Source organism: Chinchilla lanigera, unplaced genomic scaffold (genome assembly GCF_000276665.1).
Source record: "Chinchilla lanigera isolate Chin_1 unplaced genomic scaffold, ChiLan1.0 scaffold00080, whole genome shotgun sequence".
NCBI lineage: Eukaryota > Metazoa > Chordata > Mammalia > Rodentia > Chinchillidae > Chinchilla > Chinchilla lanigera.
Window position 1 is genome coordinate 4225975 of NW_004955481.1, and position 13916 is coordinate 4239890.

The window sequence follows — 13916 nt, forward strand, 5'->3', positions numbered from 1 at the left end:
CCTGTTGCCTCTTGGAGCTACCTCCCTCCTCCCTCTTCCCTCCCGTGCCTCTGCCTCTTAGGAAATCGGGCCAGGTTAGACAATTAAAATTGCCCTTGGGCGCTGATTTCACTTCTCCGCTCTGGATCGGCGAGCCCTTTGCCGCAAAATTCTTTGCTGCCGGGGAAGGGTTATGCGCGGTGGTTCCGGAAAGGCTTTTTTAAGGAGCTGAGCGCTGAAAAGCCGTGCACTCCCCTCCCCACCCCCGCCTTACTGAATGTGAGGGGAGGGGAGGGGAGGGGAGAGACCCAGGAGAGAGAGGGAGGAACCCGGGTTGAGCACCCGCTGCTTGATCCTCCTTAGCAGCTCAGCCCAGAACAATCCGGCAGAGTTTAAACTCCATCTTCTCCTGAGAAATCACCCTGCTTGCCACAAAAATCCCACATCTGCGCAGCGAACCCAGATTGCATCTTGTTCGCTGGGTCTTATTCTGTTGTTCAGCAACAGTTGACTGAGACAGGCATTTGAACGCTGGCTGGAGAGAAGACGGAGAGCTACCTGTTCTGTTTGTTCCCACCCTTTTTGTTTTGTTGCGATGGGCTTTCTTTTTCATTTATGTTGCATTTTTTAGCTCTTATTTAAAAAAAAAAAAACAACACTAATTTTCTTTAAGGTGTCAACAGTTATATTCTCACGTTCTGTCTCTTGGCTTGTGGAATAGTGCTTACTGTATTTGTATTAATAACAGGTTTTGGAACACTTATTAGACAGATGGCTGATACTGGCAAATTAAGTCTGTGGTCAGAAGTTATGTGGGATGCTCCCATTACCATTCCGAAGATACTTTCACGCAGGACGGTACCACATCTTGGCTTGTAATGTTACGGGGAACAAAAATTATTATCCTGGAGGGAGCTTTGCTGCTGGCCTTTAAATTTTTATTATGAAATGACTAATATCAGCAATAAAGGTGTGGTTCTTAGTCCTTCCTGTGAGATGTGACCCATCTGAAGAAAATATCTATGGGCAAGTTTCCTTTGCTCTTCTTGAGCACAGGAAAGATTTGTACCTGAGCGTGTTGTGTCACTGGTTATACCCAATTGCTTGCATGTTTTATTTTTGCTTGTTTGATACATTTAGTAAGACTGTGTTGTAGATCTGATTTACTATGGACTACTAGTTTACCCCAGGATGAAATGGCTATTGACCCAAATTAGTGACTCCCCCCGTTGAGTGAGCATTTGATAAGCTCTGTATTATCTTTTTAAAACCTCATTTGTTTAACAATGTTGAAGCTGTTTATTAGAAACTTAAGGCATGGAAAGAATGTGCTATTTTATGTGAGATTGGGTTTTTAAACCCTAAAATCTAAACTCTAAATTTTTAATCAGATAAGTCTGAGTCTTGTCAAATTGCAGCAGCTAAGTTTCTGCTTTTGCTGGAAGCAGAAGTAGGACTTTGAGCTATTGATGAGATTCAGGTTTTCCCGGTCTGTGCATTTCATTGACTTTTTTCCTGCTAGACCATGAATGGGAACTGGCACTAGATTTGAGAATTGTAGTAAATGAGGTAGGGGCTTGTTTCACATCTTCATTTCTCCCTTTGAATATGTCAGTACTCAGTGTTGTCATTGACTTAGCTGAGTTATTATCTACATCACAAAACATCCTAGTGAAAAGGCAGGAAGTCTTTTAAATAGGAATTGCCTAGATGAGTTTCATTCAGTATGTAAGGTTTATCCCACTTTTCTGCCTTCTAACAAAAGTAACCTGGCTGCAGCCACTCACAGCTGTAATCCCAGCTACTGGTGAGGCTGAGGCAGGAGGATTGAAGGTTCAAGGCCAGCCTTCGAAATGTAAGGAGACCCTTTCTGAAAATAAAAAGAACTGGAGATGTAACTTAATCCCCAGTATCACAGGCACACACCCACTTGCGTACTTCATTAACCAATTCAATCTGAGTAGTGAGATCAAGCAGTTAATGTTTCCTGTGTGCCTTTTTATCAGTGTGCCCTTATTGTTGCTTACTTGTACCACATATGGGGAGTGAGATTGGGAGGTATATCTCTATTTTCTCTTGCATCCCTTTTCAGCTGGCTAAGATTGAATTATTTAAATAACAGAGTAATGATAATTTCCCTCGTGTACAAGAGTGAAGTTGGAATTTTACAAATGCTGTAGGTCATAATTATAGTGCTATTATATTTCTCCATTCAGAGTTCTGTGACACAAATCCTCAGTCTTTAGTGTCCCTTGCTAGTGTGTCTCATTGTGAACAGGGTCTAGTAAAAAGTTCCAGAAGTGATTCTGAGGCAGACTTTATCTCCTAAGCTTAGTGACGTGGTCACAAGACACAGGGGATTTTTCTAAGATAAACTGCTAGAGGAAGTGCCTGGTCAAATAAGCTGTTTTAATTGTCCAGTCTTTTTTGGGTGCCAGTGCACTGTTTAGAGGAACACCTATCTTGATTAGATGGGAAGCCCTGTTTCCTGGTTTTCTGTTATGACCTTCTGGGTTAGGGAATGAATTGTCCTCTGCTGAGTACTATAACCTCACCAAAGAATTAAAATTGAGGAACTGCTAGGTGGTCCATGCCTGTAATCCCAGCACTCAGGAGGCTGAGGCAGGAGGATCGCTGAGAGGTCGAGGCCAGCCTGGGCTACAAAGTGAATTTAAGGCCAGTCTGAACTGCAGTGAAACCCTAACTCAAAAAAAAAAAAAAAAAAAAAAAAAAAAAAAAGAATACTTAGTGGATCTTTAGCTGTCTCTGACCTATCCTTTTGTTTGAGATGGGAAGGTTTGTTGTCACTGATTGACTACTATAGGGCATCAGGAATGAGACTGACAGGAAACTGCTGTACCCTCATTGCTTTCTGGTGGCATTTTTCTCTAAACAGACAACCAAAACAGTCTGATTGAGAAGTACATCTACCTCAGCAGACCTCAGCATGGTCCCTTCCCGTCAGACAGATTTCTGTAGCATTTGCCTCCGCATGTTATATTTGGAATTGTTGGCCGGCTTTCCTCTCTGGTGTTGGCAGCAAGATCCAAAATGAGGTTTTCGAAGAATGAGAGTAAAAAGGTCTCTGTGCACAGGCAAAACTAAGCTCAGCTTGGAGTTTTGCATATTTAATTTTCAGTGAGTCATGACAAAGGTTTCACACATAGAATAGCAGCAAATAGATTTTATACAGGAAGTCTTTGCTGTTTAAACTTGTAAGAAGGTGTTTTTTTGTGCGTGTTACCTCCTCTGTAGACTGATATCAAACATAATGAGTTAAAACACACTTACTTAACATCTTACGGCTGTTTTCACATTATAAATGTTTAGAAGCCTGGTACTAAAGAGCTGGGGTTGAAATGTCTGAAATCTTTCCTCTCACCCTGTCCAGCAGTGGTAAAATGATCATACAGTAAGTAGGTTTGGTAGCACATGCCTGCAATCCTGGCACTTGGGAAGCATATTTGTTTCGCATTTGCTATATTCCACTGCAACCTAGATGTGCCATACTGTTTTTAAATGGTACGCCTTTTTTTTTGCCTTCAGTACTGGGATTGAGCCAGAGTCTTCCCATAAGCTACGTCTCCATCCCTTTTTCTTTTTTTTTTTTCTCTCTTTGTTTTGATCCCTTATCTTGCTGAATCACAAACTTGCCATCCTCCTGCCTCAGCCTCCCATAGTACTAGGATTACAGGCATGTACCACCACACCCAAATAGGTGCATACTTACTAAATTAAATGTGAGGCTAGTGCTTCTCAAAAGTGTCTTACTTCAAAGATAAAAGACAAGGCTGGGGATATAGCTCAGCGGCACAAGCGCCTGCCTAGCAAGCATTAGATTCTGAGTTCACTTCCCAGTACCAAAAAAAAAAAAAAATCAAAGATAAAGAACAATTGTTGTTTTGTTTTGTTTTTCAATTGTTGTTTTGTTTTTGTTTTATATTTATTTGTTTATTTATTTATTTGGGTACCAGGAATCAAATTCAGGGCCTTGGGCTTGCCAGGTAGGTGCTATGCAGCTGAGCTACATCCCCAGCCTGATAATCATTGTTAAATATATAAGAATAAAGGAACTGCATGGTGGCACACACCTATAATCCTAGTGCCTAGGCTAAGGCAGGAGGATAAAAAATTCCAGGTCAGTCTGGGCTACATAGTAAGACCCCTGTCTCAAAAGCAAGCAAACATTTATATATTGTGTAGATATATATGGAGGGGGCATGCACAAGCCTGTGGTTCCAAATACTCCTATCCTGTCCGACTGAGGCAAGAGAGGATCACTTGAGCCCAGAAACTGGAGGACAGCCAGGGCAAAATAGTGAGACATGCCCTTAAAAAAATAAATTTGGTATATTTGTGGCCCAAATGGCTTGGGTAGAGAAAGGAAATATTAGAAATGTTAAATGTTGGAAAGGAAGTAATACTCCTAAAAGGTGGCAGTTTTTGTGTAACTTCAGGCAAATACCTAGTGATACTATTGTGGGAAATTTTTAATTTTGGGCCTGTCCCAAAGTTAATTAACATACTCGGTGAAAGGCGGGGTGCAGTTATAATCTCATCAATCTCCTGCTGCTCCTTAAGGCTCTCAAAGTACCTTACGAACGGGCTCTGCTAACATATTAGGACAGATTTTGGCCTTTGTAAATGACTTGTGTATTTTTATAGGTGCAAATGGGCAAAATATATATTTGAATGTACTACTTTCATTTGAATCTAAGGATGAGATTCAAATTGGTCTGTTTTGTTTTTTGGTTTTTGGGTTTTTTTGTCCTTTTTTTAGAGACAGGGTCTCACTATGCACTTCAGACTGGCCTTTAACTCGCTTTGTAGCCCAGGCTGGTCTCGAACTTGCAAAGATCCTCAGCCTACCAGAGTGCTGGGATTACAGGTGTGTGCCACCACACCTGGCTCACGTTGGTCTGTTTTTAATTCTGTGCCTTTAGAAGTTTTTTGTATGTGTGCTTTTTGTAATACTGTGGATTGAACCTGTGGTGCTGTACATTCAGCAGTATTCCCATCCCATTTTATTGTATTGTATTCTATGTTTTGGTACCAGGAATCAAACTCAGGACCTCACACGTGCCAGGCAGGCACTGTTCCACAGAGCTGTATCCCCGCCTCCCATTTTATTTTAATGTTTTGAATTTTGAGTGGGCAGTTTTGAGACAGAGTCTCACTATGTAGTCAAGGCTGGCTTCGAGTTTGTGGCGCTCTTCTGGCCTCAACTTCCTGAGTTCTGGAATCAAGTGGGTGTGCCACTATACCCAGCACTTTTTTTATTTTAAGACAAGGTCCCAATAAATTGCCTAGGTTGGTCTTGAACTTGGCAATACCCATACCTCAGGCACCCACATACTGTTAACTGGGATTGTAGCCTTTTGAGCAGCTGGGTCCCCATGCAGGGCCCCAAGAGTTTGTTTGTTAAAGCCTCAGATGGGATGCATGCCTGTAATCCTACCACTTAGGAGTTTGAGGCCAACCTGAATTGTATAGTGAGATACTGTATCTTCCCCCTCCCCCAAAAAATCACATTAGAGGAATGTGCAACAAATTATCTTAACTTGAACTGAAAGAGAATTCAAGTAGTAGCAGTCACTACAATGCGTTGGCTAAAGCTGATTTTTGTTAAGCTCTGGTGAGAGAGTACAAGTGATATGTAAAATTACTTAAAGGGACTCTAAACATTTTCAAGGTTGGCTTTTTAGCAGTTATTAGTACTTCATTCCTTTTTACAGTTGAACAGTATTCCATTGCTTGGGTGTACCAACTCTGTTTATCCATTCGTCCCTCAGTTGATGGGTAAATGGAATAATGGAACAACAGTACTGTGACCATTTGGATGAGAGTTTTTGTGTGAATGTGAGTTTTCATTTTTCCAGTGGTGGATTGCTGGGTCATCTAGTAACTCTTATGTTTAAGCTGTAGGAAGAATTGCCAGGCCTTTTCCAAAGTAGCTATATCATTTTACTTTCCCACTAGCAGTGTATGAGGGTTTCAATTTCTCCACATCCATAACAACACTTGTTATCTGTCTTGACTAAAGCTATCCTAATAGGCATGGAGTGAGGTCTCACTGTGGTTTTGATTTGTGTTTACCTGAGGGCTAATGATATTAAACTTCTCTTCATATGTTTATTGGTCATTTGTATTTTTTTGTTGTTAGAGGAATGTGTATTCAGATCCTCCATTTTTGAGTTATTTGAGTTTTTTAATTATTGACTGGTGAGCTGGATGTGACACATGCCTGTAATCCCAGTATTGGGGAGGCTGAGGCAGGAGGATCGTTGTGAGTTGAGCTCATGGCCAGCCTGAGCTGCATAGTGAGACCTTGTCTCAAAAAGACTAAATAAATAAATAACTGACTGGTAAAAACTCTAGATATAAATACTTTGTCAGATGTATATGATTTGTGAGTGGGGTTCCTTTTTACTCGCCCTATTTTTTTAACTCTTACCTAGAAAATATAGTTGATTTAAGCACAGTTTAATATGTATGCCTGTATTATCTATGAGTAAAAGGTTTCTTCTGTGAGATCCAGTCAAGATGGTACATGTCTGTGAAGAGCACCTCGCAGTATGGTTTGGCATGTTACTGTTTCAACTTTTCTGGGTGAATCTTCCTAGCCAAGAAGTCTAAGGCTGAAAGTTACCATAGAGAGTCTGAGACTGGAAGTTAAGAGCACATATTAAAAAACCACCACCTGCCTTTAGAGCTGGATGCCCACCCAAAAGTCAGCAGCCACAGTAGAAAATTCTGTGTACAGGCACTTCTTACACTTGGAGGCCTCTACTTTAAGAAAGGTTTTGAGGTTTCTTGTTTGTTTTTGCAATGCTGAAAATCAAACCCAAAACCTGTTGCATACTAGACAAGTGTTCTGTCACTGAGTCACATCCCTGGCCCAAGAAGGAAAATTTAATTGCTTTGGCTTGATAGGTAAAAGCTTGGGATAGAAATAACTTGACATCAATTAATGTGCTGTCTTTTGAACCCAGTTAAAGATCAAAAAGTTGTTTATATACTGCAGCATGCTCACCTGTTTATGTGTATCTTTATTGTAAACCTAGATAGTAGTAAATAGTATAGAGAATGTCTACCTGAAGTTTTGTGTAACTCATAAAAAGAAAGTCAGCTTTGATGTTCCCAGGAGGATTTTTGCTACCTAGAAATGCAGATGCCTTGCCTTTAACAGAAATAGGTACATCTTGGCTGGGTGTTGTGGTGCACACCTGGAGCACACAGGAGGCTGAGGCAGGAGCATCACTGTGAGTTTGGGGCCAGTCTGCACTGCATAGCAAGACCCTATCTAAAAAAAAAAGACATCTTTTCTCCTACAAGTGAGAAGTAATAGAAAATAGATGAAGCGAATGTTGTATGCTTCAGATTGTTGATAAGAATGTTGAAATTCATCTCTGAACTTTCTTGTCCCACCCTGAACACATACACAATTCCTGGATGTGTGGTTAAATAAGTAGGCCACCCTGGTAAAATATTCTATTTGGGCTTCTAGTGGCCCTTACTTTGGTAATGCAGCACAGGCACCTGTGTTTCTCACCCTCCACGGGGCTCCTTTGATTTTGAGGCTCCAGGGAATACAACATGACCAGCTGCATTGCTATTCAAAGAGTGATACTTAGAAGAGCACCTCTACATAATACTAGCCTCCCAAGAGACACAGTACAGGAGTACGGCTGTCTCTTGCCAGTTTCCTGAAAGAGCAGGACATTGTATTTGATACACATTCTAGACCAAATTTTAGAAAGGCACTTCAGTATTACAGATTTGTCACTATGCCATGGACGCATGCACAGGTCACTGGCTCACTGCTTTTCCCGTGACTTGAAAGCAATTAAAAATGAGAAGTTGACTCCTTTTTCTACCTGCTATTTCCAAATATCAGAATCCTCATCCTTTAAGCATAAGGTTATTTCTAAATCTAGGTCTCAACAAATGAGAACAGAGATGAGGTTTTAGCACATTGGTGCGGAAGACAATAGCTGAGGAATACAATAGACACTCATAAAAAGGGAAATCTTTGATTTTTGAACCATCAGCAAGAAGGAACTTGACTGCTGTGTAGAGCAGTTGAATTCACAGTTAGCAAAGTCTTTTTTTTTTTTTTTTATTTTAAACAGGGTCTTGCTTACTATCCTAGGCTGGCCTCAAGCCCAAGGGCGATCCTCCTGCCTCAGCCTCCCAGAATGATGCCAGGTGCTGTTAGCAAATCTTTTTTTGTCTTTCTGAGACAAGGTCTTGCTATGCAGTTCAAGCTGACCTTGAGCTCACTTTGTAGCCCAGGCTGGTTTCGAATTCACAAGGATCCTCTTGCTTCAGCCTCCCAAGTGCTGGGATTACAGGCATGCGCCACCACGCCCAGCCAGTTAGCAAATTCTAATGCACCTTGCAGCTTGGTGAAATAGTCTAAGTAATGTAAAGCTTTTTAACTCTTTTTATTTTTTTCCTGTGGTGCTGGAGATTGAACCCAGGGCCTTGTGTGTGCTAAACATGTACTCAACCATTAAGCTACATCCTTAACCAAGTAATGAAAACTTGATTCACTCTTCCGAGCTACTTTTCCTTCCCTTTGATCATCATTACACTGAATAAAATGCTCACTAAATTACTTGAAAGTGAAGAGGCTGGTCCCTTTCCCCTTCTCACTGCTGTGTGATACCCAGTGGTATTACAGAGGAGAGACGTGGAGATAAACAATAGTTGGGCTACAAAAATGATATCTCAGTTATTCCAAGGGCTTGATACCTTAATTAATGTAAACACAAGGTAACACTTCTTTCCCCTTACTTACATTTGCTTCCCTATATTTTGATCACTTTGGCTTTCCTTTTTTTTTTTTTTTTTTTTTTGCGGTACCGGGGATCGAACTCAAGACCTTGCGCTTGCCAGGCAGGCGCTTATGCCACTGAGCTATATCTACAGCCCAGTGTTTCATTTTTGTCCTTCTCATTTTCTGGCAAATTATGCAGGCTACCTCCCAGGAAATGTTTCCCAGCTTTGATGGGACAAATGACACAGAGAGTAATGGGGCAAGGAGAAACTCTGTGCCAGAACCTAGTGCATCAGTCTTTTCTATTGATATGGTGTCTCCATGAGGCTCTTTTTGAAATAAACTTGAGTGAGCAAGAGAGGACTTTCAGTGGGATTTGACTGTAACCACAGCCCAAAGACATCATTTCACCTCTAGGCAGGGATGCGGGAGCCTTGTAATCACTAGGAGGCTAGTGTTCCATCTAAAACCCTGTTTGTGGCAACACGATCACACTGGTGAGTTTTTATTCAACTATGACTCAAGCAGATGTTGAATAGTTTTCTCCTGTCTGCATTTGTACAAAGCAAAGCAGAGAAGCTAGTGTATGCCCAAAACTTTGAGTGCAGATAAGCCCATGAGTTATGAAATCAGGCACTACAGACCTGCCATTGCTTTTCTTCCCATCAGCCCTGGGCTCCTGTGATGAGCTAGGAGCTTTTTAATTCTCACATTCACTGAACCATCAGCTAGAATTTTGCTGATTCTCAGTTTAAACAAAGCTTTGGAAACGTTAGAGGGAAATTGTATAGTGAACTTTTTCAGTTGACTGTCACCAATTATTTGTCTGAAAACATTATGAAAATTATACTTTGTTAATCTCACTGTGTCTGAATAAGTTGGTTACATCTGACTTGATCTTGCTTGCATTTTTTGAAAGCATCATCTTGAGTGTAGGATGAAATTCATCACTCGTTTTGGCTTTTTTTTTTTTTTTTTTTTTTTAGCTGAAAATCAAACTCAGGACCTTGTGCTTGCCAGGCAGATGCTATACCACTGAGCTACATCACCGGCCATTTTGGCTTTTTTTAAAACATTGTTTTGCCTTATCATTTTTATTTGATGTATCTCTCTGTGGTCCTCGGGATTTTGCCTGGCGTAGCTATTCTGACTTAGCAAAAGTATCTATCGTACCAAAGGAAACACCTAAATTACAATATGAGACATCTTTGCAGGCTGTGGTTTGTTGGTGTTGAAGTAAGCTGTGTGTTAAGAAAAGTGTCTGCAGTTTATTTAAGCTGTGGCAAATAACTCACATCCAAGGCTTGTATGCTTGCTTCTTGTCTTAAGGGCTTTCTTCAAATGTTACTGTTGGTATGCATACATGTAAATCTTAAGTTCTTTGCTTAGGAACTGTCTAAAAGAAAAAATGAGGCAAAGGGAAAAATCATGGTTCTTTATCTCTGAGAATTATGTTCAACTCCTAAATAGGTCACTGGGGGTATAACTGCAAGGCTTGGGAAGCCCAAGCCGGCACTTAGCTGTGGCATCAAACCACAACAGCACAGTTTGACAGCATGCCCAGGAGATTACTCCAGCCCTGTAGGGCGGGGAACTTTGAAGTTCATGGGTAGAACTGGGGGTTGGGAGAGGGTAAGGCTAAAAGGAGGAGGGAATGAGCTTTATGCTTTTGTGGCCCAAATAATATTATCTACCCACCTTTCTTGATAGACTCTGTCAATAGGGGAGGGTAAATGAAACAGAAATCCTTCTTTAGGGGAAAGCAGCTGAGTAGTGTTAAGTAGAAACTTGCTCTCTAGATTAGTTAAGTTTTAAATAAAGGTGTTACTGTTTTTAATTTTCTAATCCTTTATAGAATTTTATTATTGTATTTATTTTTGTTTGTTTTGAGACAGGGTCTCACTGTGTAGTTCAGGCTGACCTTGATCACTGTGTAATCTAGGCTAGCCTTAAATTTACATTGATCCTTCAGCCTCAGCCTTGTGAGTGCTGGCATTACCGGCGTGTGCCACCACGCCAAGCTCCTTTATAGAATTTTAGATTCAACACCTGTAAACTGGCCCAGTTTTATGAGCTGTGTCTTTAAGAAGAGTGTGGCCTGAGGCCACAGGTATAGATCATTGGTAGAATGTTTGCCTAGCATGCTCAAGGCCCCAGGTTAAATGCCCTGTACTCCGCCCCTGCCCCCTCTCCAAAGGTGTAGCTTGGCTATTTCCCTCTTGATAGCGCACTAAAATTTGGCAGCAAAGTAGTATAGCATTTTCCATACCTCTGAGAGTCTTATGGAATACACTGTTGCAATTGTTGTGTCTTCTTCCAATGGAACATTCTCTAGGAGTATTAGGAAATGACTACTGAGGTAGAAATGTTGGCCCTTTTCCAAAGTAGGTAAGCTTCAGTATCTTTCATTAAGTGAAGAAATGAGCCCCTTTTTTTAAATGTTTGCGTGCAGTCCATCTTCTCTTGCTGAGAAGCCAGGATCACAAGAAGCAAGCCAGGCCTGTGATAGATCAAGCCCTGTGGCCCTAGACTCAGCTTGTAGAACATCCAGGGGCATACAGGTGGTATACTGTTGGTGTACTGCCCTCCCTCCTTCCTTCTTTCGCTGTACTAACTTGTAACATTCTTCTCCAGGTGTCCTTTGTTGGGAGAATGCCACAAGCCAGCTCTACATAGAAAGCAATAAAATTTTGGAGCACAGGCAGCTAGTTTGAAAGGATTATATGCCTGTGGGAGTGATGCAACTAGCTGAGTTTCTCAATGAGGCATTTGTAGTGGCCTGGCACTTCATTGGTTTCCTTGTCAACACTGCCACTGAGGCTTTGCATGAAAAAAACAGCAGTCCTTGTACTTCTTATGTACTTTTATGGCATTAGCTATATTGGTGTCAGTAGCTAGGATAAAGAGAGTAAGGGATTGAGGTTCAGGTACTCATGAACTTCCTGGCCATCTTCCCTGCCTTTGAAGGTAGCCATACTTGAAGATAAAAGCTGATAGCCACACAAGTGGTGTCTAGAAGAAGTTTGCTGCTTCTGCTGACATTTAAATTTTACTAAATTCTGTCCCTCAAAAAACCATACACTGTAAGTATATTGGTATAGCTTTTAATTTAAATTCTTCTCGAATTTTTTAAACTAAATTTTACCCAATACTTCCTAGTTAGCTATTCCAGGACATAAGTCTGTTTTAGTTTACAAAAGTCATTTTTTAGGGGCTGGGGTGGTACTGGGGATTGAACCCAGAACCTTCACACTGAGCTACATCCTAGCGTTCTCTTAAAATTATAATTAGTATTTTATTTTGAAATAGGGTCTTGCTAAGTTGTGCAGGCTGAGCTCAATTGCCACAACCTCCGAAAGTGTCAGGCATGTGCCACCATGGCTTCTTTTCTAAAGGGTGTGTAGGTCCCTTTGGAGATCAAGATGGCTGCCTGGAGGCTGAGGCACAAAAGCATGGTTGTGGTCAGCAATCATCTTCCCTCCCTGTTTTGGCTAGTACCAATATTCTGAGCTGGCTTAGGGCAGCAGGAGAGTAGGCCCTTTCTGAGCATGTACTGTATTGTCTTTTGCTGTTGGTCTTGCACAATGCCACTATATATAATTGCAGGGTTTTGATCTAGTAGTGGACCTCATATGGATAGGTAAGACCCATGAACTGTGAAATTAAAAATCAAAACTGCTCCGTGCTTGCTCAACAACCCCCCCTCCGCACCCAAAGAAGGCAGGGGACATACAGATAATGGTGGAGGCAGTTAAATCTTTCTCTGATATTTTATTTTAACTGAAACTACCATAAATGACTGGAGAGCTTGTGATTCCTGGAGAATGATGGGTTCTGACAGGAGAGACCCTAACAGTTCATGTGACTGACCTCTTTTAGAAGAGAACCCAAGTGTGAAAGGCTGTTGGTAGATAGTGTGCAGATGCGCTGTTTGCATAGTGTTCTTGTTAAGTATTTTCATTAAGTATTTGGTTGCTCAGGAAGAATAGTGTGTACTTTTTTTTATCCACTTGTTTCCTTTTGTACTAAGACATATTCCAGCACTTTCAATTTGAGTGAGATTTTCGTGTCTCTCTGGCTGCCACTGGCTCAAGTTTTACAATGCAGATGGACAGTTGCATGCCACATTATCAGTAATCTCACATATTTAAAGAAAAAGTCCAGAGCTGGACACCATTTTTAACTGCATATTGTAAAATGCACACGCACAGGTCTCAGAAATAAAAGGCAGCCTTTCTGCTTCAAGGCTCCCTCTACCTCTGCCCCTTCTCCCTTTGTTCTCTTATTCCCCTCCCCCTTCTCCCTTCCAGTTCCATATTGAAAAACTGCTTGCACTGGATGGATAATTAATACGGTACTATGGAGCAACAGGTCCCACTGGTGGTGACTAAATCTGAAGTAAATGTTAATGCTGTGCAGATTCACATGTATTAACAGGCGAGGGAGATGAGTGAGGTTAGACACAGATCAACCACATTTGTGTGGGACTTGAAATAGATCCTTTTAATTAGGGAGGGAAGAACCATGACAACTACCAATATCTTCCACTTGCAGTATTGAGCTGCAGCCTTATCAGTGAATGAAAGAGGCATTCTAAGTTAAAATTGGACTATATCCTTTGGCTGTGAGTTGGGATCATTTAATTTTTGACACAGAGGGGTCTGTTGGTGCAGGCACTACAGTGGGCTGTGGAGTGTGTTTGTGGTTTTCTCCATATGACTCAAGAAATAGACCAATCTACAAGTAGACACTCTTCTGAGAAGTAGAGATGGCCCAGTTGGATTTGTTTATGGGAGTCTAGATATGTCAGCAGTCATGCTGCTGAGGCTGGCTTTGAGAAGTTTTATGTTGGGAGGTTTTTTTTGTTTTGTACCAGGAATCGAACTCAGGACCTTGCACTTGCCAGGCAGGTGCTGTTCCACTGAGCTATATCCCTGGCCCAGAAGTTTTAGTGTTGAGTGGGATGGGGGAATGGAGAAAAGGAAGGGAAAAGCCATATCTATATCTATATCTATATGATATCCTACTGATTTCTCTTAGTTCATTGAAAAGAAAAGTTTATACTAAGATTGGATAATTAAATGCCAATATCTTGTACTCTGAGTAACTAATTTAAAGACAACAATATGCAGTGTATTAACCATTGTTATCCTCC

General features: G+C 41.2%; 1 protein-coding gene across 2 annotated transcripts in view; it reads left to right on the forward strand.

Annotated features, from left to right (window-relative positions):
- The window catches only part of Phf12 (PHD finger protein 12), a 44838-nt gene that overhangs the window by 2172 nt on the left and 28750 nt on the right, over positions 1-13916 (forward strand). The gene's annotated exons all lie outside the window — the stretch shown is intronic.